The sequence below is a fragment of the Gigantopelta aegis genome, unplaced genomic scaffold (assembly GCF_016097555.1).
Source record: "Gigantopelta aegis isolate Gae_Host unplaced genomic scaffold, Gae_host_genome ctg3617_pilon_pilon, whole genome shotgun sequence".
NCBI classification, from domain to species: Eukaryota; Metazoa; Mollusca; class Gastropoda; order Neomphalida; family Peltospiridae; genus Gigantopelta; species Gigantopelta aegis.
In genome coordinates this window covers 27,216-40,181 of record NW_024533425.1, presented here as the reverse complement: position 1 = coordinate 40,181, position 12,966 = coordinate 27,216, and the positions used below count along the sequence as shown (strand labels likewise).

Here is a 12,966-nt window from a genome sequence, read left to right as displayed (position 1 = left end):
CAGCTAAGACACTGGGGAAGTAGTCTGTTTTAATAAATACTATAATGATTGACGCTGGGCATGTGTTTGTAGGGTATAGTGATTTGGTTTTGACCCTGTTTAGCTAGACATATGTAATTTTGCAGATGCTGAACCTATACACAGTGAGAAATGGACAATAACATATCACCTATCAACTATAGCTAACTAGACTCAAATCAAACAGCTTTCACAATTACAATGATATAGATTGATCCGTTGATATTGATCTGGAATCTACATTAATGTCAATGTTTACATTCTGCCATGGTCGATTGGGTCTACAATCACAATCACAATGTGATGTGTCCCCATAGCTATGGAAATGTTGTACAAAGTGGTCAATAAATTGTCTTTTATGAATTAGGAAGAAAATGGTCACTGTTGAACATTTGTCATTGTTATATTTTATTGTGAATTTGTTAGGGAAAAAGGTCATAAATCAATTTTGTGACAAGCATTAGCAATTATAAGAATTTAAAGAAATGGTCACTGAATATTTTACGCATTTTTCCATTTTGAATTTGAAGAAAAATGTCATTTTAGCAATCTTTACAAACTTTAGGAGAAAAAATGTCCTGTGACTTATTTTAATTATTGTCTTTAGATTCACTATCAATATAATATTAAAGGAAACTGTAACAAAATATTTGCGAATTAAAAAATAGCACACGAGAATATTTATTTAACATGATTAATTTCTGTTCAAGATTCTTCTATCACATTGTTATTAGGATCAATCCCTTTTATATTGGTTGCTGGGCGGAGACATTTATTTGATGAGACAAGGCCCTGAACATTTGTAATTCAAGAGTACATTATGATTGTATACATTTTAATATATTCATTGGCTTTGTTTTTGGTAGGTTACCAGATGACACAGCCTGGTCAGTGTGCTGTCTAAGAATATCTAGTCAACAAAATATTTATCAAAGAGAAAATATTTCTACTATGAAGTCTGTGATTTAGTTTAAAATAACAAGTATTGTTATGGATCTAGACTCTTAATTGTCTAGATTTATAACATATATAGTATACTTTGTCTCATTTAACTAATCACAGACTCAAAATAGAAATATTTTCTCTTTGATATATTTTTTGATTACCAATGTTCTTATACAGTTCTTATACAATTGATTAAGGGTAAATGTACCTGTAATGTAAAATAACTTGTGTCTGATCTAGTATAATGCTCTATTACCAGTTGTAGCAATGCAGTGTGTGCGTGTGTGTATGATTAACACAACCAGCCACTATGGCTCCATAAACTAGCATGTGGCTGTTGAGTATTAGATATGTATTCTTTTAAACATCTCAAGCTGACAGGTTAAAAAAAATATATTAAATGCACATGACCCATCATCTTAAGAACCGATATATAAACATTGTCATGAGAATCCGCTATGTGTAATTTGAAGAAGGAGCTAGTTCTCAGGCTTCCAATATAACACTTGATAAAGGCCATACGTAATGTGCAAAATGTATGGGACTATGAATCTCTCTTTGATTACTAATAACTATAATAGAATTTAATCCTTACCCACTCGAGCAGACGTTTAGTGACATCATTGATTGACTTAGCTATATTAATTTCATAATAAGTGCTGTAGCTGCATTTTCTTGAGAAGATGGCGTGTTTGCTTTTATTGGATCCTTGTTCGAGCTAGCGCTAGTACAGGATATGGACGAGGCTCAGCCAAACGTCACTGACTCGTTAACGCTGTTGCCGTCACCTCAAGTATTATTGGTAAATCATTTTCGGCCTCCCTCCGTAAACCGTACTTGAAGACCTAACAACAGGCCACTCAAGTATACAGTGATGCTGCTATCACCAACTTGCCTTCAAAATAATTCCATAAGTGAATCGCCGTCTTCAGTTACCTTGTATGAGAGTAATAGCGAATTTTATCAAAGTATTGGAGGTAATTTGGGACTCAATGCAGAAGTTATTGGTGTTGCATCCATTGATGCTACATTAGCTTCATTTCCAACTGTGAACTTCGTGAAACAGACATTCAAGGCGACAGCTTGATTATGGACAATATGTCAGATCATATCAACTTACTAACAGTTGTCTCACTGTTTGACATTTGTTCCGGAATTTATGACATGCACTATCTCAGCTTCCACTAGAAGTAAACGACACAACTCCATTGATTCATATGTTGATTATCAAGAGTTTGCGTCAATTTATGGAGGATTCCATTTTAACTGTATAAAGTTGGAAGCTCGGATTCAGTTTTTGCTACTTCAGAGGAATCTAGGCATGTACTCTGAGTCACAATTTAGTAGTGTGTTTGTGCAGGCTATCATTTACAGAGTGTAGGAGTACCAGTTAAATTAGGACCATGTGTTGGGCTTCTCAGATACTTCTTTGACGGAATCTCTACTCTTGTAATGACTGTTAAATCCTACCCCACGTGGTTGGATCGGACTTTACAAGCCCAACTTTCCACTGAAGGTGTCACTCCAACTGTGCTTGGAGCAATTTATAGCATCTGCTGTACAAACCCTTATCTGTGGATTATCAATTGACCCCTATAGGGAGCTGTATACTGGGAGTGTTCTGACATTAAGAGCCAGGCTTGATAAAAAACACGCACAGTATTTTGTTCTCCTTATCACAGGATGGCAGTCATCTTCTGTTAATACAGTCCATTATATCTTTGGATTAATGGCTACATTGGTCCTTGATAGCCACTATGTGTTGAGTTGAATATAATTATTTTAAAATTTTTAATTACTCTTGCCCTTTTTTGTTATCTAGTTATGTTTAATGCATACGTGTAGTTTACACAGGCCACAATACTTTTTGCATATTGTATTATCTCTGTGTAATAAGATATTGTGATGTTATCAAAGTGTTGTTATAGTGTTAATAATAACTGAGCAAAACGCGTATTGCATTGAGGTGACATACCAAGCTAATAATGAATATTAATTAATTATTTAACCTTAGGCATATGAATAATAAATACAGCTGACCGTTACACGTATGTGCTACACCACTATCCCTTGGAACAAGGGCGTGTCTCTGGATCTATGCCAAGCAAAGTTACACGTGTCTCCAATCCATTAAATGAGAATTAGCTTCAGTCAAAATAAAGTTAATGGTTCATATGCTGCCATAGCTAGCTACTTGTATTTATGCAGCTAAGTGGAGTTCCTGCTTGTCTTTACATCATGTAGTTTGCAATGTTTGGTGTGTTGCCACTGATATCTCCATGTATAAATAAGGAAGAGCAAGAACCAACTAACCTGCCCATTATCTATTTTCATGGTTGTTTTTTCAATAGAAAGAAACCTGAACCCTGTATCTTTCAACCCAAACTGATTAAATGTGATGTTGAAGCCTCAGAGTGAGCAAGAGAGAGTGATCATACTAAATTTGTTTTACTTGAAGTAAATACTTAAGTCAATAAAAATTATACTATAAAATGATATATAATTATAATTATATATTATATATATATATAATGTGTTCTTTTTATGAGTAATTTATGCTAATATTAAAATGACATGTGACAGTCATCAAATTGAATGATCTGTCACTGTCAACAAGAAAACAAAAAGACTGTAATGTGTTTTTTTTTATACCAAAATCAAAATGAAATGTCACAATGCCATTTTCTACCAAAATCGCAAAGAATTGTCATAATGGCCATCTCCTACCAATTGAGAATAAATAGTTATAGGTACACTTTTCTTCAATAATCAAACATAAGTGGTCAATGCATGTTCTTCAATACTCATTTACCATATCTACTAAAGTTAGAAACAAAGATTGTATCACAATGAAAAGTTCCTACTAAAATCAGAATGAACTGCTGCAATGAACATTACAAATGTTTACTCTCCACAACAGCAAACCTTTGTTAATACATATTTCATTAAGAACAACAAACTTTTGGAGTAACAAACAGTAAATTATATAACCAATTAAATTATTATAATTAATTAATATGTAAAACAGATTAATTATCAAATAGATTTCGATAATTGAATACCAAAAAAATTTATTTGCTAAATTTCTTTCTACATAAGTTCTATTGTTTTGAACAATTTGTAAAAACAGATTCTATAGTAACACTTTCAAAATGAGCTAGGACAAATAGTCACATTAAATGATCAGAACTTAATATATTAATACAAGTTCAAACATTATGTATTAAAAAATATAGTCTAACAGAATGTGTTGTCAATCAACGTGAGATTGTTCTGTATTTGTTAACGTTTTACAATCTCTCTTTTCATTAAAGGTCATTACTTCATCATAGATTAGTTCTATATAATTTATAAAAACAACAAAAGATTAATAATTGAAAAGATATAAAGCAGTAATGAGACATTGTAAAGTACGACATTCATCACAAACACATATTCCAAGTGATGATAAGGCACATAGACTATGTGATATCCAAACATAGCTGTTCAAAGTGCTGACAAAGTATTTAGCAAATTAATAAAATGACATCACACCATTGTATCTATTATATAGATGTGGTGATGTAACCTCACAAGTTTATACTAAGAACCATACATGGCTTGTGTTAATAATATTCATGATTCTCTAACCACTTTTTATGTTATCAAGCCAACCTCTCAGTCACACATTGTCAACAATATAGTCCTCTTAATTGACAATTAACTATATTTGATTTGTCTGTTTATTAGTGTTTAAAAAATCATGTTTGTTTATGGTTTCCAAAAGCATTACAAAGATTTTCATTTGTGTTTTACAAAACCTACTTCCAGTTATATTGTAGCAGGAACATACAGCCTCATAAAGGAAAATTGAACATGCAACTACATATTATAGCATCAAGCATTTTGTGAATGACCAAATAAGGAAATGTACACTTATTTCATAGCATGTTCATAATTCATAGGTACTTAAATTCCAAATATGGTCATGATCAGACTACTGTGGTTTGTTCAATAATAGTTCATTTGAATGGTAGTCCTACTTTTGTGAGGCTATGGAGGTACTTACTTTTCCATTGCTCTAATGGGACATTTCTTCATCTAAACTGTGATCATATTTAGGTGGAGGTTTCTAAAGGAAAGAAAATGAATCTTATTATCACAATCTAAGTCATATAATTAACCCTAGTGGGTGAGTCACAAATAGTGAGAACAATAATCATTGGGAAAATCATAATCTGTGACACAACCTATATTGCATGTAAACTTTCTGGCTGTAACTAATAAAGCTTACGTTGTATTAAGATATTAATATAAAGAAGATACTACTTGGATATATATTACAATCAAAATTAGTTTGTTCTACACATAGCAAGTCTGTTAAATCTACTTCCAATATCAAGATGACTCAAAGGTTTTTGCTACATTTAATAATGAAGATACACTCTGATATTTCCATACAATGGAAAATGTTAAAACTTGGAGACACATCTCATCTGTGATAGCTATAGCTACATAAGAGATTTTAAGCTTGTAACACAATCATTCTGTATAGCAAACAAGTTTATGTCATTTGAGGCATTGTGGGTGTGCTGAATTTTCCAAGCCACATTGTCATTTTCAAAGCTTAACTATAAAGATAAGCATCAATATTTCCCAAGCATCATTAATCCAACACGAAAATGTATATGATAGCTACAGAAACTGAAAACTTACTAATTGTTTAAAATATAATATTAATAATCATTAGTCTAATTAAAAGTGGTGTGTCACCCCCTCAGGGTTAAACATAATTGTATCATTAAAAGTTTTCCCATAAATTAATTCTTCAAGTGATAGATGACAAGTTTTGCACAGCAGGGAATCGTAAATCGTTTGCCCATGCTTTTTTAAAAAGACAATAAGCAAGTTTTACTGTTAATGTGAGTGAATATATCCCCAGAGAATATAACTTTATCCTATACATTATATATATATAGGATACATTCCCTTCTTTTCATATTATTAGTTTGACTTACCGCTTCTGCTTCTGCTGGATCATACCAAATACTAAACATAAGGATGTCTGAGAGCAGCATCAACTGTAATACGATCTTTTGGATCAATTTGTAACATTTTTGTTAACAAATCTCGAGCCAACTTTGCTACATAATAATAAAATATACCAACAACAATATAACATAGACTTACTCTTTGCTATATCATCTGGTGAGTCGTTTGGGAAAATATCATCTGGAAAGAGTTCATACCATGTTTACCAGGATATCTAGGCTGACTCTCACAGTACATTTTAACCTATAGTATATAAAATATTTTTGTCATTAGCTTGTCTGACTTCTTTCTAATTCTAAAGATACACTATCTACCAATCAAGTTTTATTCTACTAGAATTTAATTTCTGAGTACCAAAATCATTGTATTCAAACTACTAGTTATCTCATCATGCAAAATAATACCTAAGTTGTTCTCTTTAGTGTCTTTGTTACACCTCTATCACTATGGCAATGTCTTTAGCCATAATGCAGACACTCACTATTTAACATTTAGGTCTTTTGTAGTTTTTAATAACCATTTTATAACTGTAATACATGTAGTAAGTAGTGTTACCCAATCACTATCAAAGTAATGACTAGCTGTAATAAATTGATAATTAATTGATAATAGTTGTAGTTTACAACTAATTAATACTTATAGTCTGTTTTAATATTTAGTATTTATACTTACTGATGCCTGTAGTTGTTTAAAGAATTCAGGAGGAGGTGTACCTAACACTTGAGTCACTTTGTTCCATGATCAATATCTGTTAATATATAATTAAGGAAATTAAATATGAAGTTAATTTAATAAAGCAAAGGATATCCTATTAATAGGATACAGTCTCTTCCTGGTAATAGAATGTCTCCTCTCTCAACCATCTCAGCAAATATACAGCCCACAGACCAGTATCAACTGTGTGCATGTGTTGTACTGTGTGTGTGTGTGTGTGTGTGTGTGTGCGTGTGTGTGTGTAGAGAAAGAGAGTTGAGAGTGATGCCAAGAATGAAAACTAAAAATATAAACAAACCATTTTCTTTATATTTCATTCCTACAATGACTTCAGGTGCTCTGTAAATAACGAGTTACAACATATGGTGTCCATCATAAAAGCTTGATCAGCTGCTCTAGCTAATCCAAAAATCAAGAATCTAAAATACAAGAAAAATAAAAGTAAACCTACAAAATTATAGAAATGCTAAAGTAAATTGCACTAGTATTTTGAACGGCTCTTTTCTTCTAGTACCTTAATTTGGTTGTGTGATGTAAAAAATATACTTTCCTCTGATACATGGACAGGTAAAGTAATTTTAAAAATAATTATCAAAAATTATTGGGTATTTGATAGAAGCAGTTAGCCCATTAGTAGGATTGTCAATGATCAAGTTTTGCATAGACGATATATGAACTTTTTTTGTTATTCAATATCCCTAATTTTGGGAGGCAGTGGAGTAGTTAAACAGGCATACTGATCCAATGACACTGTCTATTGTTATTTTAATGAAGTAACTTGTATTAAAATAATATCCTACATTAACTTTTACAAAACTTGAAGGAAAATGTTCAAGTGAAAATTGAAAGATAGTAGCACTGAGTAACTTGTTATTTGAGAGCTCAAACATTTCAGTGAGTGTTGCAGTTTTGAAGAAAGCTTGAAAAACTCAAACAAAACTGAAGAAACTTTGAGTGTAATTTTCCAGCCAATGTAGAGACTTAAAGACTTTTTCTAATGAAACATTTTTTTCTTGAAGAGCAATATTGAGAACTCAAGACTAATATTCAGAGAGTGTCAGGGAGACACGAAAAATACCATTAAAGGCGTAATGTAGATTTCTTTAAATAAAACTTTTACCAAAACAATCATAATTCTGAACACGTTTCAGTCAGCCACAGTTCTTATTAATCATTTGTTGTACTACAATTACCAATACTATATACTATTATTACATTATCCATGTAATATTACTTAATGTTGTTAGTTTAGTAGGTTATGAGAGTTGTAACTATTTCAAGTCATTGAGGAAAATCATGTTACCATGATAATAATTAATGTATAGTGGGATATCTAACACTATAACACTCTCCAACACATTTTGCCTAACTGAACGCAAAAACAATAAAATAAAATAAAAACTAAACAAACCAGTGTCATTCAAACCATAATATCAAGTATTATACTACTCCTATTCAAGACTGTCATATACATGTACATACATAGTGTACAATACATTAATAAAATATATTTTGTACATGTAAATACCAAGTTTAAAAAACAGTCTTCTTTTCACTACTATGTTATGGCTTGAGACCTAACATGAAGAAAGATATTTCAGAAGAGAGAGAAAATACATTTCAAGTGTATCCCCTTTATATACACATGAAGTTATGAAAACATGCCTTTCATTAAGTTCAATATTTTATGATGCCTGTCACTCTCATTTGTCAGACTTGATCTAATAGGACATTATTATTAACCCTATATACAAAGATGCAATATATGTTGCTGCAATATTAATGATGTACATGTACTTAACAAACAATGCACATGTTTTTACCAAGTCTAAATAAAGACAGTCAGAGTCACAAAAACATTAAATGTTCTTAGAACAAAATATTCTTAATTTCTAGTTTACACCAACTATAAGGGGTACATACCAACTAATACTTGTACTATATTCAGACAATTAACGTAGACATTAGACAATTACATTCCTTTGTGGTCACAAACGTAAAAACTTCAGCCAAAAAATTGGGTTGGAGAATACTATTAAACATACTACAACGTAGTCATAATACATCTAGTATGTATAAGTTTATATTCACTACTCTGTGTATGATTCCAGCTGAATGTAAATGTGTGAAAAAAAAGAGCAAGTATCATCATCAAATGAGAGTCATATTGAAAGTACTAAATGTGTGAAATGTTTTTAGTTTTCAAATATGATGCTATTTTAAAAGAAGTGTTTTAAAAACAATACAATATGGTACAGCACATTAATAGTATAATATTATGGTGTTAGCAATGTGTTCCTTAACTTGTTATATAAACATTTTTCCTGAACTTTTTAGTCTTAGTAGTTCTTCAAAGGACAAATAGTGTCACTATTATCAAATTAGTAAATGAACTTTAACTCTTCAAATGTTCATTACTGAAGTAACCTAATCACATTTACATGATTACACAAATAAAATATTTGTAGTAAATATTGTCAAAATGGTCAAGCACAGGGCAATCAATTGGAAAATCTGATCACTGTGGTATGAAACACATGCTTAGGAATGTATTTGTAACCACAAAGAATGCTTTGTGGTTGTGTGGTTACATATAGTAACTATGGCTGCTACTCAAATAACTTGTGCTATTGAGAATCAAATTTAGTAACTTAAATAAAAACACCATCTGGCAAGAGAGTCAGATTGAACTCCAATTGATAATAAATAAGTTTATTGAATGTTAGAGACAGGGACCTACAGTATTATTCCTTCAATCTATAATGAAGTCATTTACTATAATCTTCTTGATAATAAGAAGGCGAGGCATGTTGCATTAATAGATATCACCTAGTTAAATCATTGTCTTCTTGTAGAAAATGTTAATAACACATTGTCTACATATACAATACTTCAAAATTCACACTATACTACATACCTTGATTCCACAAAGAAGTTGATAGAGGAGATAAGACATTCTGTCATGATCCAAGTCGATACCAATGACACGACACAAAATTAGCATCCATCACTTCCATTACAATGTATCTATAAAATAAAATAATATCTAATCTGTTGAGTAGAGAACAGAGCAGAGTCCTATAGTAGAACAACATTTACATAACATAGTCAACAACTATAAGACAGTTTATGCTTAATAAAGTCTGTCATACAACACAAATCTAACAGCATAACTTATATTTATTATATTTAATAACAGAATTTATTATGACAACTGAAGACAAAAAGGAAAAGGAAGCAAATATCCATATATATGGAATTTACATGTTATTATATATATGGTTTACATGTATGTTGGGAAAAATAGAGAAACAAAGGTTGTCCTGGACAGCAATAAACAAATATTATACACGTAGCATATTATGATATAATATCATATAACTTGTAGTGTATAAACAAAAACTATATACATGCACATGTCTCATAGATCTTCCCTTCTCCATAACAGGTACTCATCATAGTTACATCATTAGAATGACTACATAGCTAAGGATGAAGAACTCCATACAGGATGAAGCTATTAGATTTAACTAGTGTCATGTATCCTCACTTTTGTGATCATAAGTATTAAAAAAATAAACACAACAGTTCAAGTCTTGTTATATTAATATACTACCTTTTCATAACACTATTATCAATCACTTGCTAAAGACAATAACAATATTTCTGCTACACTCAAAATAGTCTATGACAACCTTTACAGTTGTACTGTCATAATAATTGTGTTACACACACAGGCCACTGACATATACATAGTTTTTAATTACAGCACAAAGTAACATCTAATGATAATCATATGATATAAAGTCACCTTCTATTAAACTAAGCAGCTACTTCTACTGGTTACAAATGAAGGATATCTACTTTATTCACATTAAGGATGACCACTAACTCATGTTATAACTCTGGCTAGGAATGAGATAGAGAGAAATGGTTATATCATTCAAAAACACCTTGTAAAGTCTGTATATTTTATCAATAAAACTAGAGTGCTATATAGTAATTAGGAAAATTGCAAACCACAAACCCCATATAAAGTTAATGCCATTAATTGCATTCCACCATGACCAACATCAAGTATATTTTGCATATTATTAACAAACTCTTGTTAATTCTTCAACTTAAACAAAAAAGTTCAAAAAATGTCAAAAATACCTTAATAATAAAAGTAAGATAGATGACAAAAGGGACAGCAAAAAGAACCACAAAAAGTTCAGTATGACTCACAAAAAAAAACTTATAACTATGACATTATGCCCATATTAGGTTAATGATGATGTCATCATTGAAATTCTATTACCCACAGTGTCATTCTCAATCTGAACAGAGTATGTTATTGTGAAGTGTGAAGATTAGTCATCTCACCAGATGGAACACCATCAAACAAAAATAAATATTTAACGGTTATTCCATCTGAATATAATAATGCATGTATTGTCTAAGGTGATGACTTACACATCTTGAAAGTCATCCATGGAGTGTGCTGGTGTAAACAAATTTAGTAGACCAATCACCTAACAACAGAAGACAAGTCAGTACTAGATCAAATAGTGATATTAAAATATGTTATCAATGTAATTAGACTATCAATGCTTACATTGCTGAGAGTAAAATGGTTGGCTTCTAGACATGAGATAATACTATCATACAATGAATGTCAGGAGTACCAATATGTATAAAAGGTTTCGTTCAACATACTGTACATGTCATGTTCAATATTAGGAATCTATTTTCAAAACAAATGAGTATATTCATATTCCAGATAAACATACTCATAAATGTGCTTGTAAAACAAAGTCTTCCTCTTTTAGTGTCAATGTCAGCAGTAACTGTTGTGCAGTGAGTAAAAGTTTTACTAATCAACTTCAATAATTTAGTAAATTCACATAATAGTAGCTTATAATATGAACATAATGTACAGAGTGTTGTGAACTTGTGATGGCTAGTACCTTAAAAAACAGACACAAATTTCACAAACACATCAAAACAATAGGGTCTGTTGATTTAATATGAGACGTGCTTATTAATAATATACAAACGAGTCATATCTGATTAAGTATGACATGTCCTTCAGCTCTAATAATACACAGACAAACATAGACTATAAGATAGGTTTGATCCCTTGTAGAAAACAAAACAATTCGTATAGAATCCAATAATTCTAGCAATAATAGTACTACATGTAGTGTTAACAAGGTTGGACAAAAAAGGCTATAGATTATAAAACTAAACATAATGACAAAAAAAAAGAACAGTTGACATTTGAGTCAATAACACACACATCATGCAATAAAACAAACAATCAAGACATAAAAAAACAAACAGGAAAAAAATTATTATATCAACTTCAATACATTCAAGATACTCTAGTAGACAAAGAAAGCAAGTATATTCACTTTTGTTCAGTGTACATTGTGTTTTCCATGTTACATACGTTACATCTGAAGTCAGTAACCATAATATGAAAGTCATAAAGCTATTAACTTGAACAGCCATAGAATACTTGTACATAGTTTGTTTAAAGAAACAAATCTGACTTGGGAATTTTCATAAAAGTTCTAAAACAATAACAATTAAACTAAAAATTTTTACTTACCTTTAAACATTATAAAATATCTTTAGTAGTACAGTTGTAATGTGTTTACTTATTCAATGTGTGGTGTTACTTTTGTTTATGTTAATGTTAAGGTTTTGTTTTAACACAAAGTGTATAACATATGCAGACCATATTGAATGTGAAAGGGAAAAATTATCTCTCTAATAATGACTACCACAAAACAAAAATATATTGGGTGATAACTAGTAGCCTCCAAAAAATTTGAGGGTTTCTTTAGACTAATAACAAGGATGGGCTAAACTGACCACAAAAGACAACGTCGTCATGGCTTCAGATATCAGGTCAATACAATAAAATGGAGTTTTTTAGACTACCAGGAATGTACCAGGATTATTATTACTTCAATAATAAATAATAGTACTGGACACTTACAGTTTTATGGTCGACCATTTTCATGAGTTTAAGTTCACGATATGCTCTTTTGGATATGTTTCCATTTGAAATGGTTTGACTAGTTTTTAAATAGCTACTCTTTCTCCTCTACCAGAATCAAATGCCGAACTATAAGTATAAAGTAAAATGTTAAGAAATGTTAATACAGGTAGAATTTCAATGTTAAAAATTTACAGAAAAAACAGTACTCAATCAGTAATATATGTACAAAATTTAAAGGTTATTAGGATAAAAAATGGAGAGTGGGA

The 12,966-nt window shown here is 30.8% G+C and overlaps 1 pseudogene; it reads right to left on the bottom strand.

Moving 5' to 3' along the window:
* Positions 1-5,011: 5,011 nt before the first annotated feature.
* LOC121392337 lies at positions 5,012-9,672 on the bottom strand (annotated as a pseudogene).
* Positions 9,673-12,966: the final 3,294 nt, after the last annotated feature.